We start from the raw sequence: 18,384 nt of genomic DNA, 5'->3' as shown, positions 1-18,384 counted from the left end.
AAAAAAAAAAAAAAAAAAAACACATCTTAGTAAAACCAATACCTTCTCAGCTTCGCATCGAAGCTAAAACATGTAATTAGGTTCCCGTTTAACCATTAAAAATTACCCCTACTTTACCTTTAGGAATACTTTTTTTTACAATAAACTTGATATATATTAAACATAAATATAAATTAATAAAATTTTAATCTGTATATTATTATGAAGAAATTATTATTAATGAAAAATAGCATATAATATTTAACTAAATCAAACTGATGCAGAGAGGTCTATGATGTTTAAAAATCAAATAACTTTTGATTTAAATAATTTATCTTAATTATTTTTTTTGCTTTTATACTTTAGAATTAATTATATTCTCAATTATTATTATTATTATTCTGTGACTAAAAAAAGATTTATTTTAATTTTATTAGTAATAAACAATGAAAAAACGTGGCACAGTGGGGACGTGACATATTTGGAACAAATATAGATGATATCTGACAGAGATTAAAATCACTATCATAAGAAACGCTTTGATGCATGTCTGTAGATAGTGTATTATTACAAAAGATTGGTGGATTATTCCAAAAGCAACATTAATTCCAATTTCCTTAATTATATCCTAATTAGTAGTTCTTTGATTTATGAGTATAATATATGAATATATACTTATAGTAATTAAATTTAGTATGAGATTGATATTCAATAATATAATATTGTAATTTTTACGGAGAAATTATAAAAAATTATAAAGTAGTAGTTGTGTATTTCGTTACTTCTATTGCAAATGTGTATAATATTTAAAGGGCTTGATATAAAACATTTTAGAAAATAATTTTTTGTTTATTATGAATAATTGGCCTGCAAAGAACTTCCACGAGATTTAAAAATATACTTTTCTTGATCAATTTTTTCAGGTCTGATTTCAAATCAGCCATTAAATTTTTTTTATCGCCACTAATTTTTGATATTATTACTAATTAATGAACGAGTATTAACATATAAAAAATTAACCAAAAATATGAAGACTAAAATAAAATTCAGCAATACAACAACGGACGAAATCTCATATGATTAATTAAGTTATATAAAATTAATAAATTAATTAATTTTTGAACATTTGAATTATAACATCTATATTTACACCAAGATTTACATAGAGATGATTACTAGAATTTTATATAAACGATTTATTTTAATATTAATACAAAGAAAATAGTGATTTCAACGAAATTTTGCTTCTTTTTCATAAATATACTGTTAGTAGTAATTATATAAGTTCTTGACCATAAATCAATATAAACTAAATCATTTTTTAAATACTCATTTTTCTATTTAATGATATCAATTTAAAACTTGCAAATTTAACTAAATAAAGGTTAAAAGAACGATATTTTACTGTTATAAACTTTTATAAAAATCAACTTCAGAAGACCAAAAAAAAGTTAAACATAAGATTTTGAATTGGAATTTTGCACGTGTTATTTTTAATACATTAGAATCAAAAATTTTAATTGTGAATACTCGTTTTTCATTGGATTGTAACAAAAATGTACTCGATGAAAAAGTTATAGCACTTTTAAAATGCAGAAAATATTTTTTATTAATGTCCTTTTTTACAGTAATATAATTTTGAGATATTTGTTTAAAATTCAAATATTTAGTTAATATTTAAGTTCAATTAGATTAAAATTGACATGTTGATAATGAAAATCGGTTAAGTGAGAGTTAAAAGTTTTTTTTTGTGCCAAAGTTACCATTTTGAATCCCTTCCTGTTGGCAGGTAAAGGGTCGAACTTTCAAAAAAAATATACTAAATGATAAAAAAGTGTCTAATGTATCTTTATAAAAAAAGTGTGTTTTGATTGAATCATTCTTCAAAATGTTATGGCAGTTTTAATTTAAAAAGTTTAAAAAATATCGAATATCACCAATTTTAAAAATTGTAATTTTGTTGAGGATTTCATCCATTTACGAGAAACGAGGGAAAAATTTTCAATTTTGAAGGTAATATCTTCGACTAGATATGATATGTGATCTTATGACGTATCAAAAGAACTCGATTCGGTGAGAGTTTAGAAATAGTGGTAACAGAATCAAATAAAAAAACTTATCATAGTAAAATTAATACCCTCTCAACTTTGCATCAAACTAAAATTAATTTTTAAATAATTGATAATTGTGAGTGTTAAATAAATTTTCTGACGTTCATTTTATGTTATGTTGTCGGATATAACTGAGTTTTTATGATAATCCGATATTGTTAATAAAATAAAAATAACATTGTTAAACCAATTAATGTTCTTCTATTAAAAAACTGGGTACAAAATTTAAAAATTATTGTATATTCGTAGGATCATAATTCTTCTTTTGTATAATAAATATCAAAAAATTTCATACGAATCAATTTTTACACAATAAAAATTGCTATAAAGATAATAACTGTAAATATTTTTTCATTTTAATTGTTTGAAATCTATTATTTATTAAAATTCATCATTGATTATTAATTATCAAATTAAATTTATTATAAGTTAACGTATGTCTTTATTCTAATACACATAAAACTGTCTAATATCGTTAAAAAAATAATGTATAATTTTTTTCTTTTGGTATAAATAATAGAGAGAGTAAATTAATTAGTTCGATAGCCTACGGAATTTCAATTGAAATGATAATAATTAATTCTTTAAAGTGTCACTTGCAGCGCATACTTTTATTATTAATTGATTAAGTATCTCATTCAAATAAATTAACCTTCTCGTTGTGTTGACATGTATTTCATCCATCACAATCAGCATTCACTTTAAAATATTTTAAATCTGTTTCGACAATTATTAATCAAAGTAATTAGTAAACAAGTATATAGATATTATCATTTTAAATAACGTGTTAACTTATTAAATTTCTCATTTTTCATTACAATACCACTTGTGAATATTTAAGAGATTTATAAACGTTTTAGGCTCATTGAATCACAGCAAAAATGTCTATTAATCATTATCATAAGTCATATTTTCTTCAATAATAATTTTGCTTATTTAAAAAAAAAAAACAAAAAAATGTGAATTATACTTACCTTTAAGTATACAGATATGCGAATGAAATAAAATTAATTATTCTAGAGTAAAAAAAAAATTTATGCATCAGCCGGGAATCGAACCCGGGCCGCCCGCGTGGCAGGCGAGCATTCTACCACTGAACCACTGATGCTCANAAATGAAATAAAATTAATTATTCTAGAGTAAAAAAAAAGTTTATGCATCAGCCGGGAATCGAACCCGGGCCGCCCGCGTGGCAGGCGAGCATTCTACCACTGAACCACTGATGCTCATGTTCAAAGATGACAAATAAGTTGATATTTAAACAAAGTTTTAGTATAATACTCAAATTTAAAAAAGTTCTCAATAAAACTTAGAAGNATGTCCAAAGATGACAAATAAGTTGATATTTAAACAAAGTTTTAGTATAATACTCAAATTTAAAAAAGTTCTCAATAAAACTTAGAAGGTTCACTTTTGAAAAAAAAAATCTATATAATCGTAAAATTGATAAGTCACATCTGAAAACTGTCAAAACGTTTTGAAAAATAAAATAAATTTCAATGAATTTGATTAAACGAACGAAAGGAAAATATAAATTATACATGTAATTAAACATCGAGTCGTACGATAAGTAATCGTCCATCAATTATTGATATAATATCTCCTTTAGCTATATAATAAATTAATGGCTTAGTAATAATGAATTAGTTAATTAACGATATGGCTTGTGACCTAATCACGAATAAGTGATCGTGTTTACCAATCCATCGCCTTATTAACTTGACCACCTTGTATATAAAATGAAACGAATAACAAGACGTTTTTTTTAAGGAGGGATGAGTAAATTAGTATTTTTATAACATACATTCATAGATACTCCTAATACACGATATCCTAGCGCGCAAAAGTCATTGTTCCAAATTAAAAGAATGAATATAAATGTTTCAGCGGGAAATTATTTTAAAATACATTAATTTCAGTTAATTTTTCTGACTTCAAAATAAATCGTCGGCTAAGTGCGGAAACGATGAGTTTTAAAAATACATTAACTACTTTTTTAATTTTTATATTAATACTATTTTTGTATTATTAAAATTTTTAATTTGTTATTATCATCATATGGTATGCAAAAATCCATCTTGGAGACATCGCTGTGAAATCACCTTAGGTGGTGTTATTGTGGTAGTCCCTGAGACATTTTTGTGACCCTTAATATCCCATCCCGAGATGTGGCAAAGTTACTTCCATTTGATAACCTATGGAAGTCACATAGACGTTCTAATATCAGTTATGCTAGGTTGCAAACTATAATAAATCACCTATTATTAAATAAAAAAAAACTAACAAAAGTAATACGGCCGGCACAGCTTGACGGATTCGATCCCTATCGTTTCAGCGTTATGTATTATCCTATATTCCTAAAACCTACACCAAGTCACTGGAACACCTACCTAACTTCAATGAACGATGACTTAAATGTTAAGCAGTATTTGTTTAATTAAAGTCTTAAGTATAAGTTCTTGGAATACTTGTATTTTTACGAAATATCGGTATCTCGAGATTTTAAAATTTTCATTGGTCAAAATCTATTTCCAGCAAAAATGATTTTTACTTTTATAATGGGAAACTCGTGTATGAGATTTCAAAAAAAAAAAAATTATAATGGACGCGCGACCACTTTGGTTGATTTCATATGGATAGACCCAAAATTGCAAAATGATATTAAGTCCTAATTTAAGTGACGAAAAATATTATAGCGCGTAGTACTTGTATTTTCAGTAGAGGTAAAAAGATAAAGAAATAAGTTTATGAGGCCTAGTACTGTCAAACCCGTACAAGTCTATTTACTTCCTACAGAATGCCCGTTAATTTATATTTTCATATTCAATTATATCTCACATAGACGTATTTATTTAGAATTTAATATGTTTAAACTTCTGTAAAAAAACAAAATTTCCTTGAAGTAACTATAAACACTTACTTGTGTAGTAAAAATATGACGTTCCATTTTAATTACTAACCGTAATAGTAAAAATTACGTATTGCATGTAGGGATTGTAAAAACATATGATTTCATTTTTTTAAGACGACGTGAAACGAGGCGTTTTAACTGTAACACAGTCTTGATTTAATAATCTATTATACATAATGCCAATTTACTCTAAATAAAGGCGAAAACAAAGTTAATAAAACAATTATAAAAATAAACGTTAATATGTTCCCGTACCGAGCCGACATAATAAGTAATTAAGTTCATTTACAATATTAAACTGGCTTAAAAAGTTTGTCAATCTTAGAAACTTCTCGAAAACTAATTGAAACAATCACTACTATTTTTTGAAAATGTTTTAACTGAGTAGGTATTTATAACTTCAAAATGCTTTAAATTGAATTATGTAAAATTCTCAAGTTCTCGTGTACTTATAAAAGTAAGAAATAAATAGGTACTTGTTATTCTAAATACTTATTCCGTATTTACTTCTAAATACTTTTAAACTTATTTTAAGGGATAACAATTAGTGTCAAATGTATTTTATTCTTTGGGAAGAGCTTAAAGTTGCTAATCAATGAAATGATAAACGATTTTAAAGCAATTCGAGAATGACAATGGTACTTTTTCAAAGTTTTAATTGATGATTTGAAGTTAATCTTCGGAGAAAAATTTAATTAAATAATATGATTTACTTTGTTTTCTATATATTAAAAAAGTTTATTTAATTTTTAGCCCAATTTCCATGAAGTATAACTAATTAAAACACTTTAATTCTATAACATATTAGGGTAAAGTGTGCAATTATTGGCAGGGGTATAATAATTGGCATATTTACAAATATTTTATCATTAAAACATTGTGTATTGGTTTTTCAAAATATTTAAATTGTTTTAATAATTAGGCAAAGTACTTGATTTATATTTATAGTAAAATTTTAATTTTCACTCAATTATGAGAGGTAAGTATTATAATCGATTTAAAAATCGTGCCAATAAAAGTATGATCTGAATAACATTAATTCTTATGAAAATTGACGTGCCTGTAACTGTATTTTTTTATTTACTATTTAAACAAAAAAAGTTATACTTTATTGAATTTTGATATCATAATTCGAATTTTAATATCATTTTTGATTTATAAAATCTATTGAGAAAAATTCAACTTATTTAAACTAAATAAATACATCGAATAAAGTCTAGGTTTTCTTTTTAAGATGCTAATTACCGTACAGTTTACCTTAATTATAATAAATATCATTCATAATGAATTGTACTGGGAGCAAATGTTTCAATTGATAAACTAAGGATTATTGATAAAAAATAAGGAAATATTATTATTTTAATTAAAAATATCTAATACAATCTGATTTTCACGACTAACCAATTATTATTAAACATGTATTCAATGGTATGACACATTCCATGGATTATTTACTCTTTTAAATACTGTAAAGTACCTCTTGAAGTGTTGTTTAAAATAAATACTGATCTTTATTTTTCTATTAATTATAATTAATATTCTACTAAAAAAATTATAAAGCTGAAAATAAATAATTCAGTCATTATTGTGTGGCTTTATTAAATATAGTGAGTTGTGATTTAATTAAAATTACTGTAACTCCGTTTGAAATTGGAGTTGGCGTTAACATTTTATCAAAGAAAAGCTGTTTTGGAAATAGTTTCAGTAATAAGTTGCGCTTATAATTTTAGTTTATAAATTAACAAAGTTAAAAATAAACTATAGGTTTTTTTTGTTATTTTATGCTCAGTTTAATTAATGGTCACGTTTGTGAATCAATTACTGATAGTATATGAAAAATACAAATAGCGATGAATTACGATTGTGAAGTTTTTTACGAGTGTAATTGGATTTAGATATGTAATAAATATTATTTCTATACACGAATAATAGAAAAAACCTTCGAAATAACTGTTAGTTTTCTAATTGTTTTAACTTAAAAAGAAAATAGGGTAAAATAAAGGGACAATATAAACATTGCACTAAATAAAAATTTGGTTTTTACCGAATTCATGTTTTACTCTATTGACAGCAACGTTAAAATAGCATCGTTATTTAATGGTACTTTATACATATGATTATGAATGCAGTAAATTGTCAACAAAACATTTGTCTCGTTTATTATAGTAATTTTTTAAATTAATTTTTACAAGTTACAAACATAATCCGGCTGTGTCATCGATATATTTGTGATTATGATATTTGGCATTTATTCCATGGAGGATTAACTTACGACACAAGAAAATTATACTGTCGAATCGATAATTCTCATCAAGAACGTCGGCCTATGATGGAACGCTATAGCGACCCGAGTTTATTTTATACCCAGTGCATTAATCGCAGTCTGGTACCTTTAGAAAAGACGATTAATTTACAGCGTTAACTTGTCGAATAGTCCGGAAGACGTGTCAGCTTTCGCATCCAATATATGTATTATATATGAGAGTATATTAGCTGGAATACCAATAATTTTCCAGAGTGTCTGTATACAATCCTGTGTCAATGGAAAATTCGACGGTGTGAAAAACATGCTCGCAGAAGAAAGGCCTTCCAATTTTATAAATAAGATATCTCATATTTATTTATCTTATGTAATTTACCTTCGTCGTGGTAGCGGCAGATATGACGAACGTCGTTCTTAATCGTATACGACTGTTCCCACGAGGAAACCTCAGGCGAAAAAGTATATTATTTTAACAACGTCGACGTCTTCAAATGATAACTTGAACAATTCGTTTATTGGAAATAAAAGACTACAGCTCAAGGTAAAATCAAATTTGCGCGTTTAATGAAGTATCCCATTAACTATATAAATGTGACAAAACTTAGTCGATATTTTGGTGGCAGTACTATTATTTTTCGTTGTGTTTTTTAATAGTAGTGTCCTAAGATACTATGACGCAAAACTGTAAGTGAAACATTTAAAATAGTAAATCGCAAAATTTCCATTAACGAGTATTTTCTCGACGCGGAATAAATATTTTAGAAACATGTAAAATATAATTGCGTTTATGCACTAGCCTAAGTAAAAAAGACTTGCGCCAATAGAAAATATTAGGTAAATGTTGACCAAATGTATTTATTCTTAGTCTAGACATTTTTTAATAGTCTACGTGGAAAAAAACTAGATTTGAGGATAATCATAACACTCGTGTTAAAATTATATTTAAGACGTCTAGTATTCGAAATTTCAACAAAAGAAGTTGAAATTGGCTTTTAAATATACAGATGTCTCGATCACGTTTAAAACTAGTCAAATTTCAGCGGTTTCTTATTTTTAAATGTAACATTGTCTACAAAACATCATTAATATTTAACTAATATTTAGTAAAATAGAAAATTAGTAAAAGCCAACGAATTGCTTAGCTATACATTTTTCGACATTAATACATCTACACAACTGTAATCAGCTGTTGGGATAAAAAGAGTATCATTGTTATGTACCGAGTAGTTTGTTGGGTATAATCTCTGTTATCGTTTGTATAAGTCTATATGTGTTAACGCGTATTGGGGTGTATATTATTAATTGTTGTACCGCCGGTTTATACCCTATAGTATTTTTTTAGTGCACGAAAGTAAAGAAAAAAATGTAAATTTAATAAAAAGTCTTTTATTTGTCTTTTGCGTNATTGGGGTGTATACTATTAATTGTTGAACCGCCGGTTCATACCCTATAGTATTTTTTTAGTGCACGAAAGTAAAGAAAAAAATGTAAATTTAATAAAAAGTCTTTTATTTGTCTTTTGCGTATTAAAAATTCGGTTTTAAGTCCGCAACATAAAATATATATGTAACGAAATATATGATCCTTTGTTCGGAATGAGTTAAAAAGTTTTTTTTGTTAATTCGTTAATGTTAATATGTGCCAACCTCGAACAAAGGGCAACTAAACTTAAAAGTATTAAATGTTGGGATTGAACGAGATTGAACTCATTTGTTCAACTACAGCGTGTGAAAATCTATTTAAATAGAGCTCGTCGGTTTATTTCACTGTTAATTTACGGCCGTTAACCTTTTTTGTGCTGTGCATTAATAGATAGCGGTTTACAACATAATTATATGACCGAATCTGTAGCACATTGTTCAAGATAAAGCGCTGAAAAACATGAATATTCGACGGTATTAATGCCACTTAGCATACGTTATCGTACAGAGCTACTAATGAGTGTCGTATATCAAAATACTATTTTGTGTTAGATTTTTTATTTTACCAAGATTAACAATTAGTTTACCAGCTATACGGGTTAGCACTGCTATACCTGAAGATACATATTACTGGCCGATCCGTCATTCAATCGTCCTGATAATATTCATTTCATTTTGAGCGCAGAAATATTTTTTAATTAAGACAATTTAAGCCGGTCGATAACTACCGGTGCTTTAAAACGGCCATGTCTGATGTGTTGTCACCGGTCTGGTACCTACGGGCGCATCGTATAAGTAAGGGCGGTAATGACAACAGAACTGGACAATGTTGGCGAGTAGGAAGATCAAATGGCAAAGTTTTGGAGATTGGGAGAAGTTTGTGATAAAGCCCCCTTACTCATTAGATAAGATGTATGTGAGTTAAATGTTCGTCGCTCAAATGATGGTAGACTTAGTGTTTTATTATCGTCTAAATACCTGTTCGTATCAAATGATAGTGCGAAGGCCTTTGTTGTTAGAGAGGACTTCAGGCCGACCATGAAGTTAATTAACTCTATTAATATTCTTTGCTTAGAAACTATTGCATACACTGTATAGAAACTACTACAATTATATCGTAATTCTGTCTTTGTAGTTAGCGGTAGCTTTTCTAAAGAAGATGGCCACTGAGAAAAAGGAATGGAACGCTGAAGTTTGTCGATTAAATATGACACGATTTTTATGTTAACGATTACTGGCTAATTTGAAGCGTCCTATAGATCCTAACGAGGTTAATGTAGTCGCAATAAATATAATGACCAAAATATTAGGCATATACTTGAACAAAAATAATGATTTATATTAATATTTATTCGAAGAATGTAATAAAAAAGCAGCGGTTATAAGACGTTATATTCTGGCTGAAATATGAGCAACATTGGTACGCTAAAATTAACAAATTCAGTTGTCATAAGATTTAAAATTTTTATTAAAAATCTGTAATAATTAAAAATCTGATGGGATGAAAAAGTGTCAGAAAGTGTAGAGCAAGAATGGATGACTGTTATGAGAAAGTTTGTGGGATAAATACAAAGGTGAGTAGTTTGCGCCGGCAGATATTGAAATACACGAGTTTTGTATGATTGTACTTGCGCTTGTTAAAAAATGATGGACAGTGTATTAGTAATTTAATGCATTCCCAGTGCACCACTTAAAACCGTATCGCTATCGCAAATCGAACCGTTCGCAGCTGTTCGAGTTCGTATACCATTACCACGTTTAGCGAATGCGTATGGACGTAGTTTACGATTAAATATTCAAATGATTTTTATTGGGTGTTTCCTAAAGTTGTACGGCCGTAGACGGCCACCGTGTGATCATCTGGTGAGATGGAAGACAGTGGCGGCGCATAGAACAGGAAAAATCAACGCGTTCACGTTCATTGCTCAATGGCATCGTGTTTAAACTGCAGGCAATCGACCAAGTTGATGTGGTCTCGCGTGGTATTTGTTCTGTACAAGTAGCAAGTTTGAAAGTATGTTGGATGGGCCAAGTTGATTGGCTTAGGATAGTTTTGATTGGTCACGTTCGATAAAAGTCGTAATACTCAATCTCTACACGAAGAGCGCATAATTGTCGACGACAGCGGTTAATTATAATTAGTCATGTAGAATTACCGTAATAATTAAAAAATGCTATCAAAACTAGTTTTGATAATATTTCACATTATTGGAAAATGGCTAACAAGGAAAATATTGGTCACTTCCAAATTTATTTATTTAGTTTCAGATAATTTTATCAAACGAAATTAGTCATTTAGTTCACATCAAATAAAAGTTGACTGATTATCCAATTTCGTGTATTCGAGTTAACGTCCAAATTGAACTCAGTTTATGGTAATTTTACAGAATTTTTTTTTATCGCGAATTTTTCGATTACACCCACACTAGAGTATATTTTGGAAGGGTTATTATTTTTAGTCTTTGGATAACAAATGAAACATTAAAAATACACAAAAAATAAGAAGCTATAGAGATGCGAAAACATTAAGAAGCTATACAACAATTATTTGACTCTATCAATAACTGTGAACAAAGTAGATGATAATTTTTTTCCATCATCAATTTTCTATTTTGATTAAATATTAGTTTTATTTTATTTTTTTTGGACTTTGAGATAATTTATTTCAATTTCATATTTGTTGCGTTGCGTTAGTCTAATTGTTATAAATAATTCAATGCATAAACTCTTTATTTATTATTTTTTTACCTGTATAATTATGTTTAATATTGTGTTTTATCCATGTTATGGTTTAACGTTTTTGATATCGGTGAGTATGACTATAATCAGTCGTTAGAATAAAAAAGTGACAGTGTCATCGTTATGTATCCAGTAATTTGTTGTACGCAGAGTGTTCTACAGTTCTCATTGTTTATAACAATTTACCCGGTTCCTTGCTTACTGAACATTTTATATAATTTGTATTATCATTTATATTTAATGTCTATACGTGTTATCACGTATTGAATTGTAATTAAAGAAGTAGTGTTCGGACCGTATAGTATATATCTAACGCATTTTTTTACGCACATAATTTCATTGAAATATATTACTGTTTTGAAGAGAACAATTTTTCGTCAAGTGTTATAAAAATGAAACATAAATATAAATTAAATATTTATATAATAAATACAAATCTAATGATCTTGTAAAAATTATTAATATAATGTAATAATATTAAAATATTAGAATCAAACAAGTACACTAATGTAAATTGTATTTAATCAATACAATTTAATACAATCTTGAATAGGAATTGGATTAATTGATTAATATATCAAGATCAAGATTAATAAATTATAAATTGATTTTTAAACATTAATTTTTGACTTAATTTGAATTAATAAACATTATCACGGTAACAGCAATCATCTACGGAGGTTTATAGTTAGAATTTTGTATTTTGGCTTTGGTTATTTTTGTTGGAATTCATTTCATGTAAAGAAGGTACCCTTGTGTACTTTTTTGGCCCACGTTAAATAAAATTTAGCTTTACCAAAAAGATGGTTATAGAAAAGGATATTATTGATAAAGTTTTAGATAGTTTGTTGTTGTAGTATTATAATAGTTATTGAACATACAAAATCTAGGTTAATTTTTAAACCCGTAAAAAAACTTGCAAAACTATAAAGAAATTATTGACTTTTAATAAATTGTCAGTGCATGTAAATTAAGTACAAATTTAGCGTTTTAATTTCATTAAAAGTTTAACTAATATTTAATAAAATTATTCAAAATAATAGTAATATGAAATGTAATATGTAAAAATAATAATAGTTACTTGTGTTCTTTTAATATTAAAAATATGTAAATAATTTAATTAAAAAACTATATTAGTTTTAGTTGATGCTCTATTAGAATAAGTTTTGTCAAATATCTATTTAATTCACATTTTTAAAACAGTGACATATTATGTTTATATTTAAAATGATTAAATTTTATCTCCATAATTACTGGGATAAAATTATTGGATCCCAAACATGATAAATTAAATTTAGGTTTCAAATCGTCATTTAATTAACGATAAATATATTATCTTATGAAAGTTATGAGTATATTTTATTTGAAAGATATTATTTATTAGATCTCTTATTATAATTTACGTAATATTAGGTTAACCACATAATAAAAAGGAAATACAGTAACTACTACATGATTAAAAGTATAAACATTTGTTTAAATAGTATAAATATAAGAATTAATTTTAAAAATATATCTGTTTTAATATACTAAAAGTTTTCAAATTTTATCTCTTTCGATTTACTTCAAAACTAAGTGAAAATTATTTGTAGAAAAAAGAAATTAATACTGGTTTTTTTTATATTTATATAAAAAATTATTCGGTTTATATATTCTTTCTTACTACTTAGTTTGTAAACAAATTAGCAAAATTCTTATTTAAAAAAATGTAATCAAATTAATAAAATAATGTTAATAAAGTAAAAGTTAAATAAATAAAATTTCATTCAATAAAATGCTTAGTTGTTTTAAAATAAGTATTACACAAAACATTTGTTGTAATTTGATGTCTAAAAAAATAGGACTGACAAAAATTAATTAGACTGGGGAAATAAAATATAACCTTTCATAAAAAATTTAATTTATTTTGATTTATAATTGAAGTGATCTGAATGAATTTTTTTACAACTTGAACGGAACTATCAAGAAAATCAGAACTAAATTAATTTAAAACTTCTTGAAATAAATCAGAAAATAAATTTTATTCCTTAAGGCTCATAAATTTCCTATTAATATCCGATTTTCTTTACTAATCCTCACTAAGGTAAATTTATTTTTAAAGTTAGGTATAAGTATAAAATAGGTGAATTAGTTTTTCCTATGATATTTTATTTGATTGAAATGATAAATTACTTATAGGCCGTTGATAACTGTATACTTCATTACTTTAGAAGTTAATTATACTTTTCATACTTTGAACCTAATGTACTAAGAAAATAATATTCTTAATTCACACAAAGTGATCAATTAAGGATAGGGACATTATTTTGATCAAAAATGATTGAATATCTTCAATTTTTCGTATACGAAAATATTGTTTGATTAAAAAAACACTAAGAATTCATATATATTTTGGTTTTCATAAAAACCAGAGGCAGCAAATTTTTTTTTCACTAGTCCATAAATTATTATCAGTTTATATTCTTGCTATCGTAAAAGAAAGATAATATATCATGTTTTAAATGACACAATTTTGTCTTTAACAAAAATTAAAAATGTTCAATAGTGTCCAAGAAAATGTCTATTTGTTCTTAATCAATCACTCTGTACAACAATATGAAAAAAAATTAATGATAAACTTGTGTCTAATATTATTTAAAAATTAAAATATATTTTTTAACTATTATATAACTTAATGACTAATACAAGTGATTTGTAATCACATTTTTGCTTAAATATCTTACAAAATTATCTTTTTTATTAAAAAATAATTTTTTATTTACTTAGAAATATATTTATGATCATGTGCAGTTTAACTTTATATTTGTAATGTAATTTCATTTATTTTAGGTAAATATTTTATACAATGATTTTCATTAGAAATCACTTCTTAAATGAAATGCGCTAATATTATGATTTCAAATAACTTCGTGTATGTTAATTTAAACTTAGTATACACTTGTCAGATGTCACCCACTTCAATTTTGTTAGAAAGTTAAGCTTTCATGTCAAACTTATGTTTAACTGTGTCACTGTAATTATGAATTTAAATTAAATTAATAAACCTTAAACCATATTTTAAAATTATAATAATTAATTATTTAATATATTTTTATTATATTAATATAGAATTTTTTGTTTTAAATTCTATTTATTATATATATATTTATTACTTATATTTACATTTTCATGTGATCTTATACATTAAAAATCTGAAAAATTAAAAAAATAAACAGAATGACATAATAAGCAAATTTCAGAACTTTTCACTAGATATATCATTATAGACCATAAATTGTTATCGCTGTGGTATTTATGACTAATGTCCTCTTAAAATCTGTTATTTTTTTTTAGAGATTTACTAATTAAGCAATTTTGTACTTTTCACGTATAAATAATGCAATAGCGTTTTTTCAAATCATTTTCCATTTAAGGGCTAAAACAGCTAAAATCTCAACTATNGCGTTTTTTCAAATCATTTTCCATTTAAGGGCTAAAACAGCTAAAATCTCAACTATTTTTCTGAAATTAAATTTTGTTAAATCATATAACGTTGTACTATTTGAAAAATTATTCTATTATTTATTTTTTAATATGAGTAATGCCTCAAAAAGACATCACATGACATTAAAGAGTACATTTAAAATTATTGTTATGGATTAGTCATTGGAACGAAAAAACAATTTCAATTGACAACAACAATTTATGCTGTTACATGATTAAAATTATTGTAAAACTAACTGGATGCCTAATTTATTATATGTAATGTAATTCATTTGACCTTTTTGTATGGAATCAAATTATAATTTTAAGAACTGACCGAAAATTTAATATGTAAGGAAAATTAAAATGTTTATTTTAAGATGAAAATATTATGCCATCATTTCCAAAGTAAAATAATAGTAGCTTTAGTAAGTAATTGTTTGATTTCCTGTCTAACGTTGTTGCTTATTTATATTGTACGCGTGTAGGTAAATAAATTACGGGATTTGTGTTCAGAAATGTTGCAGTTTAAAATACATAGTCAATATATTAATGAAATAAAGACGATATATTACAATGACTAAATCTTTAAAAATGTCATTGAGGTTTTGAAAGGTTTTAGACTTAATCGAAAGTTTAAGGTCCAGAGTTCTTAAGGGTAATAAAAAAATACGCTGTAAAATCATTGAAAGCGTTAAAAAACGATTTTGGATTTCTGTTAAAATATAATGATTATTAGTTCGGCAACTGAACCGTAAATAATAAGATTCTGACTAATACGTATATTAAAACAATTCAAGTAACTAAATCTAAAAGAAATCGCTCTACACAATCAATGAAGCTTAAAATTAACACGATTACTTATGCATGTTGACATCTCTTGAAATATAACGTTGATTAATCAACCCAATATATTTTTTAAACATTAACCATTGTTTTATGTATTTATATTTCCGTATTATCAAATAATTTTTGCGTTATAAAAAGTTTAAAACATATTATAATTTTTTCTTTTCAATAGTCAATATCCCGTGACCCATAATATTCAAATAAAAATTAACTCATTCCATCTTTTCTAAAAAAGTATCAATATAAGTATTTTTATCAGCAACATACTTATTACACTAGTCTATAAAATAAAAATTTATATAATTAATAATATGACTGGTCGAAAAAAACTTTTGGGACCAATACTTTAAATACTTTACAAATGATAAACATTATTATAATGATAAAAATAATATAAACCACAACTCACGACTCATATTTAATATTTTAAAATAATTATAACTTTCGAAATATGGGTCAAAAGTTGTTGTCAACCTAATTAAATATGTATACTGCCATTAAAAAATAATAAAATTAACGCTCTTATAACGTATTAAAGATGAATTAAAAAAAAAATTAAGAATTAATAAATCAAGATATATATGAAATAGTAAAATAGTTAATTTGTCGTATAACAACATGCCCTTTTATTTTGTACTCTTCAAATTGAAGACAGTGGTATTATAATATTTTGATTTATGAATATTATTTACATTTTCACTATTTCTTCATTTCATATTCTTAAACTTTTAAAATATAATATGGCAAAAAGTTGTCTTAAATTATTTACTTCTAAAATGAAACTTATTTATACTCTTAAGTCTTTCGTTAGGTACCTGTTCAGTATAAAGGTATTATACCATAAAACGTAGTGCTTAGGTGAACAAATATAAATTATACTCATTTCCATCAATACGCTATTATTTATATGGTTTATTTTGTAACGAATGAAATAATATTTTTGGGAATAATAGGCTCGTGCAAAAAAGCTCTTGACTGTTTTAATGCCAAAAAATATGACCAGGATAATAGTTATATTGTCAAATNTTTTATTTTGTAACGAATGAAATAATATTTTTGGGGAATAATAGGCTCGTGCAAAAAAGCTCTTGACTGTTTTAATGCCAAAAAATATGACCAGGATAATAGTTATATTGTCAAATTTGTCATTCTGGTTTCGTTTTCCAAATATTAAAATTCTGGGTTTTAAAAAAATATTATGTTGAATTTAAGTTCTGAGGTTAGTGTATTTTTTTTATCTCACATTTGTTTAGTGAAGTATTTATAAATAATGCAAGAAAAACCCCAAAGGTTTATGCTATGAATTGTTTAAATTGATCTACTGCTTAATTGAATTAATAGTTACATTACATTTAATAACTATGTTATATTGGCCGCTTGTTTGTTTAAATAGGCATTTGTCTATATTTATTACCGTTCAGATTAATTATTTTATTATCATAGTATTATCAGTCCCAAGTATTTACAATGGGCAACTTTAAACATTTATCTACGATGACTTTCTATTGAAAATCCTTCTATGGCCTTTGTATAAATGGGTTTATTTTTTGACCCGTCAGCAATAAGGTCTTATTATTATTATTCTCAAATAGAGATTCTAGGATACTTTGCGCCAGCAAAAATAAAATCACGTACTAGATTATTTTACCTTTTTATAATATAAATTTTAGCAGTTTAAAATGTTTTCATGCGTACAGATCATGATTACTGTTTACCGATTTTCATTTTTAGCTGTTATTTTTATTTTACACTTCTATCAATTTCATTATATAATTGCAATTATATAATTTTTGATACGGTACCTTGTTTTCCTTAAATGCACATCACGTTATCAACCTAAATGGGAAGTTTATCGGATATGAATCACAAGTGTACTTTGATCGAGTGGTTATGACTTGGATCGCGGGTTCCAAACCTGTACCTTGTCCTTTTTTTTTTTTTTTACATGATTTCTAGTACACTTTCGATGTCAATCCCAAGCGGCCATGTAATTATAATAATTGACATATTGTATCAATTGTTCAACAGTTAAACACATATTTTACTTGATGAATTAAAAAAATAAAAACTGTACTTTTCATTACCCTATAACTGATGAAAAAAATTACCTTAAACTATTTAATAAAACCATTTTATGGCAATGCGTATTGAGTTAGTTTAGGAGAGACTGTTTATATTTGTAACACGGTCAATATTTACATTCCTGACAAGTACAAAAATTTTAAACTAATACAGTAAGAGTTTATACTGTGTAACAAACAATATCTCCTTATCTATTCCCTGATATCATGTTTATTTTACAACAAAATGACTAAAGGATTATTCTACAAAACAGTAAAAAGTATAAAATACTACTTTACTTAACAAACGTGTTTCATTTATTGTTTAATTTAATAAGGTTAATAAATTTATTTTTGTCTACAGAGTAAATTTTTTAACACTAGCCATTTTTCTTAAATTAATAATAGTTTTGTGAATTTTTTTTTTTTGCCTTTTGTTAGTTACACATGTATTTTCATTTATCCTTTAAAAATATTTTTTTTATTCATCCCTTATGTCTTATAGAAGTGTCAACTTTAATTTTTTAAATGTCAACATACATTTATGTACGTTAAATATATTTTACTATCTCATAGAAAAGAAAATGAT

General features: G+C 25.7%; 1 protein-coding gene and 2 non-coding genes across 3 annotated transcripts in view; 1 reads left to right on the top strand and 2 right to left on the bottom strand.

Annotated features, from left to right (window-relative positions):
• The window catches only part of LOC126903082 (dopamine receptor 1-like), a 131,715-nt gene that overhangs the window by 21,396 nt on the left and 91,935 nt on the right, over positions 1-18,384 (top strand). The gene's annotated exons all lie outside the window — the stretch shown is intronic.
• Positions 3,128-3,198, bottom strand: Trnag-gcc (transfer RNA glycine (anticodon GCC)). The gene has a single exon. It is a non-coding gene; the product is annotated as a tRNA-Gly (tRNA).
• Positions 3,246-3,316, bottom strand: Trnag-gcc (transfer RNA glycine (anticodon GCC)). The gene has a single exon. It is a non-coding gene; the product is annotated as a tRNA-Gly (tRNA).

Source organism: Daktulosphaira vitifoliae, unplaced genomic scaffold (genome assembly GCF_025091365.1).
Source record: "Daktulosphaira vitifoliae isolate Bord-2020 unplaced genomic scaffold, ASM2509136v1 Scaffold_3, whole genome shotgun sequence".
Classification (NCBI taxonomy): Eukaryota; Metazoa; Arthropoda; class Insecta; order Hemiptera; family Phylloxeridae; genus Daktulosphaira; species Daktulosphaira vitifoliae.
Note: the sequence above shows the minus strand (reverse complement) of the source record. Positions and strands in the feature narration are given on the sequence as shown.